Here is a 6,000-nt window from a genome sequence, read left to right on the forward strand (position 1 = left end):
AAAATTTTACAGAAATTTAAAAAATGAACAATGGATTCAAAATACAAAAATAAAAATTATTTTTCTTTTTTTTTCTCATTTTTTAAATAAATTTATTGTTTTATGGTTTTTTTTCTTTTTTTATTTTTTTTCTATATCTTTTTTTTTCTATCTTTTTTTTTGAATTTAATGTTTTTTTTTAAAATTTAATATTTTATAGTTTTTTTTATTTAAAAAATAAAAGCAAAATAATAAATTAAAAAAAAATAAAAAAAAATAAAAAAATACTAACCTGCGTAACGTTATCTCCTCCGGATTCGTCGCCACCGCATCCACACGGCTTCTGCAACGCTGGCCGCCTCGCGACTTCAATGCTCGCTTCTGCCAGCCGTCTCTGCTACAGCTGTTTACAGCCTACGGCCTTCACACCATGCTGCAGACGCCTTCGCTTTCACCTGCAACGCTTCAGCTTGACACCTTCTGGTCGACGACCTACAATGCTTCCCACAGCCCTTCGCCGGCTGCTTGCGCCTACTCCACACTGCTTTCTGCCGGCCTACACTCAGCTGCCGACGTCGACGCCTTCCACCTTCGCTCGGCCACCTTGCTTTCAGCCGGCTACACTCAGCTGCCGATGCCGACGCCTTTCACTCAGTGACGACTTCCACTCCAACTGCCGGTGCCTTCCACTCCGTCTCCTTCCACTCCAACTGCCTGCAGCCTACAGCTTCATGCCGGCCAACGCTCTACAGGCTGCTGCTGTTTTTTTTAAAATATATTTTCTTTTTAATATATTTTTTACTCGGCCGGCTTCTGCCGCCTACGGCCTCACGCGCTACTGCACCTCCACCTCTTGCAGCTACCGGCACTTCAGCCGCCTCCCAACGCTTCTAGCTGCTCTTTCAGTGTATATAAATTTTTATTTTATTTTATTTTTTTAAACTGCCTCCACACGCTTCCCACAAACCTTCGCTATAAGCTGGCCGCCCAACTGCTCCGCCTTAGCTTTCAACCGCCTTCACTTCCAGCTGGCCGCCCACAGCCTCTCCTTTTTTCGCTTGTGGCCAGCTTTTTTCTCTGCGGGCTGCCCTACAGCCGGCCCAAAGCCTACGCCCCTCCAATGTATATTTATATATATATATATATATTTTTAAAGCCGCCTCCAATGTTCTACCTCCTCGCTATAAGCCGGCCGCCCAACCGCTACAAGGTATATATATATGTATAAATATATATATATATATATATATATATATATATATTTTTCTTTGCTGTGCCTCCAACGACACACCTCCTACAGCCCCTATGTCGGAAAATACAAAAACAGAAATCACTTGAACCTACTTAATGGCGGGATTACTCTACCGCAATGGGGTTTTAATTTTTTTTGCTTCTAATCAAAAAAACGAAAACACACAAGGCGCCCTTGAGATCACACACTCAATGCCCTTGCAAACTCTACTCTAATCTACCCTAATCCACGATTTTGCAATCAATGGAGCACTTAGTAAGAAGTAATGGTTAACACCCTTCACTAACTTAGGTGTGCGTTTCCCGGCAGCGGCGCCATTGTTTGGGATATCATAGCATAGCGGAGGCTACACTCCAACCCACACACTTTGTCAATCCGTGAATGCAACCCGGTTAGTGCATAGAGGCTATCCCGAATGGGAGAAGATTAGTTAACCACACACTAATGACTTCTAGTCCTACTCAATCCTTCTTCAACAATCAAGCAATCAATTGTTGATTCCTTCTCAATCTATCATAATCAACGCATCAAGATTAGGCTACACTTAAGCACAAAAATGCAAATTATGCAAAGAATCTAACATGCAAAGAGCTATCACACAAGCCTCAACTACACATCATTTCAAGCACAAGCTTCATCACATGCACTCTACAATTCACAAATCAGATTTTAGCATCAAAACATCATGAAGAAATCTAGATTAGCAAGTATGTAGACCATAATCTCATATCATTGAAAATGTAGAGAATAGAGAGTACAAGATTGAAGCAAGAATAGAGATGGAGAGCATTGGGAGAGCACATGAGAAGGAGCTATGGAGCAAGCTCTCTCTATGAGCCTCTCAACCAAATGACCAAAGAGTCCCCATAGCTCTCAAATGGGCCACCTTTTATACAAAAACTCTAGAACTCCCAAAAGTTCCCATGTGGGATTATTGTCAAGCCCTCTCCCACATTCATCTACAACTTGGAACTCTTTACAAGAGCCCTAAGTGTCTTTTTTTGCTGCATCCTTGCATTGATCTTCATTCATCATGCAACAACCTCCTTATATAAAAGGTATTGAAATGTAGAGGGAAAGAGACGACACAAGAGACACATCATGTACGCTCCCAAAGACTGATTCATATTGAGGACAAGATACATATATATAGGTGAGACCAAGTTAGGTAGAGTGAGCCATATATAGAGCTCCAACACCCCCACTCAAACAAGGGTCTCTAGCTATGGATGAAAAAACCCTTGGGAAGTACAAGGGAAAAACCCAAGTCCCTATACAAATGTGAAAATATGAACCAGAAGTAATGATGTGAAAGTGCATTGTGCATCTATGTACAAATATACAAAAGGACCAAGAGGTCATAGTGTGCAATTGTGAAATGTGGAAAGTGCATGGTGTCTAGAAGATTACAACGATATATGTACAAAGCTACCATAAGAGTAAAGAGCCTAATCTAGAAAGAGTGAGCCCGAGGCAACTCCAAGCTCTGAGCGCAAGAGAATGAAGCGTGACTCATTGAGACCTTTGGTAAGAATATCTGCAATCATCTGGTCACTTGGACAATGTTCAATCATGATAGTGCCTTTGCATACTTCGTATCGAACATAATGGTAATGCACAGCAATATGTTTTGACTTGTTATGTTGGACATAGTCTTTTGCAAGACTAATAGTACTCTAATTATCAAACCGCAAGGGTGTACTAGAAAGAGGAGAATGGCCAATATTTGTCAACACTTGTCGAAGCCAAATGAGTTCACGAGCTGCAAGTGATGCTGCAACATATTCAGATTCCGTTGTAGAAACTGCAACACAACGTTGTTTCTTGCTGGTCCAAGAAATAAGACAACCATTAATGAAGAAACAATTGCCACTAGTAGATCGCATAGATAAATGTGAGCTGGCCCAATCTGCATCTGTGTAACCCAAAAGAGAAAGAGATGGAATGGAGTCAGATGTGAATTGTCGTTGATAAACCAAACCATAATCTACAGTGCCTTTCAAGTATTTCAACACGCGCTTTGCTGAAGACCAATGCTTAAGAGAAGGACATGCAAGATGTTGCCTGAGATAGTTAGCAATAAACAAAATGTCAGGACGAGTGTTCAAACCAAAAACTTGAAGACATCCAACCAAATTAGCATATGGTTGATTTGTAACAAGCTAGCCACCACCTTCAGAAGTGTTTTTCATGAAACTTGCAAGACAAGGAGTAGTTGCTGAATGTGCAGATTCCAAACCAAACTTCTTAATAGTATCTCCAATAAACTTTGACTGTCGAAGTAATAAAATACCTTTGCTGCGATCCCTTTGAATCTGAATGCTAAGACACGAGTGAAGCTCTCCAAGATCCACCATATCAAATGCCGAAGATAACAACTGCTTAATTTGGTGTAGAAATCCCAAATCATTGGAAACAAGGATTGTATCATCCACATAAAGGGCAAGGATTACAAAACTACCATTTTGGTGTTTGGTAAATAAGTTGGGATCAGAAGAGCAAGAGAGAAAGCCACGGGAGGTAAGAAAAAGATCAAACTTGATGTACCAAGCCTGTGAAGCTTGTTTAAGACCATATAAAGCCCTATGAAGACGAGCAACAAGATCTTCCTTACCTGCAATAACAAATCCTTTTGGCTGCTCCATGTAAATTTCTTCATTCAAATCTCGATTCAAGAAAGCTGTGTGCACGTCCATCTGATGAATTTCTAAGTCAAATTGAACAGCAAATGCCAATAAAACCCGAATGCTAGTAATGCGAACAACTGGTGAAAAGGTTTCATGATAATCAACGCCAGCAACTTGAGAATAACCTTTGGCAACTAAGCAACTAAACGTGCCTTGAATTTGTCAAAGGATCCATCTGCTTTAAATTTTGTCTTATATACCCACTTACACTTAATGGCAATACGGCCAGGAGGTAGCTCAGTGAGTATCCATGTACCTTTAGAGATAAGAGAATCGTACTCTGCTTCCATAGCCTCTTGCCATTGATCCTTTTGTGGAGAACATATAGCATCACTGTACGTGGCAGGATCTTTAGAAGTAGAGAAAACATTAGCATCAAAATCTTCATCATAAACATGACAAGAACCATGCTCAAAATCAATAGGCAGATGAATAAAAATGTCAACATCATCAATGACAGCATTCGGAATCAATGGTTGTGAAGAGGAAAGTTGCTCTTTAGATGGTTGTGAAGAGGAAAGTTGCTCTATAGAAGAAGATTCATTATCACACAAGAATGGAAAAGCTTGAAGCAAAGATTTAGTATCATCAGAATCATCCATGGACCATGTACCGCCCATAAGCTGTTCATTGAAAATAGCATCACGATTCACAAGCACTTTCTTGGAGGACGGGTCATAGAATTTGTAGCCTTTGGAAGTGTCAGAATACCCAATAAAAATAACTTTAAGCCCAGGAGCATCAAGCTTTGCTCGTGTTTCTTTAGGAACATGAATATAAGCAATACATCCAAAGGTTTGAAAATGAGATACAGAAGGAATTTCACCTGTCCATGCTGTGATGGCCAGAAGGAGTAGTAGTAGGAAGATGATTCTGAACAAAGACTAGTGTCAAGAGAGCTTCACTCCAGAAAACACGAGATAACCCAGAATGAATCAGCATACATCGTATAGCATTGATAATAGTGCGATTCTTACGTTCAGCAATACCGTTCTGTTGAGGTGAATTGGAATAGTATGTTCATGATGAATACCATGGTCCGTACAATAACGCAAACTCACGAGACACATATTCTCCACCATTATTGCTCTGCGAAGTTTCTTGAGGCGATGACCAGTTTGAAGTTCGGCAGCCTTGTGAAATTGCTTAAAAACAGATAACGCCTCAGATTTTTGTCGAAGCAAGAAAACAACTATATACCGTGAGTAATCATCAATAAACGTAATGAAATAATGATGTTGTGTTCTCGATGGAGGCAAAGGTCCACAAATGTCAGTATGAACAAGATCCAACAAATCATGAGAGTGAACTGAATTTGAGAGAGGAAAGGGTTTACGATTGTGTTTGCCAAGAGCACAAAACTCGCAGATTCCCATATGAGGATGAGCTTTAAGATCCATGCAATGTACAAGACCTTGACGATGAAGATCAAGAAGCTTTGAGAAATCAGCATGAACAAAGTGATGATGCCATATCTTTCAATCATGATCACTTAGAGCAGTGACAACATTTGCTACAGAGAGCTCAAACAAATTACCATTACGAGAAGCAGTTGCAATAATCTGTCCATCTTTCTCAATGCGGCATTTGGTGTGGTCGAATCCAACAAACAAACCAAGATCAACAAGTCTTGCAACTGAAAGAAGATTACGTTGAAGTTCTGGGACATGTAAAACCCCTCGTAAAACTCGAGTTGAAGAAGATAAGGTGCCAAGATATAAATCTCCAATGCCCTTGACTTGACAAGTTGTATCATCAGCAAGATAAACAACACACTTAACAGGTAAAGAATGATAGTTATGTAGCCACTTAGATTCATATGTCATATTTCCTGTAGCACCAGAATCAATAATGAAAAGTGAACCATCACGTACATGAAGTATTCTATCTGGGGGAACTGAACATAAAACACAACTTGTTTCAAGCACAACATTATCATGATGCTCGGCTTGCTGCATATGCTCGATTTCGATCTACATCAAATCGACGCTTAAAGCACACGGAAGAGGGATGATCAGATTTTCCACAATAATCACAAAAAGAAGAATCTCTAGATAAACGTGGTGGTTTTGTGGTAATGTT

This window comes from Cibotium barometz, chromosome 47, assembly GCF_041138505.1.
Source record: "Cibotium barometz isolate CiBa-2024 chromosome 47, ASM4113850v1, whole genome shotgun sequence".
NCBI classification, from domain to species: domain Eukaryota; kingdom Viridiplantae; phylum Streptophyta; class Polypodiopsida; order Cyatheales; family Cibotiaceae; genus Cibotium; species Cibotium barometz.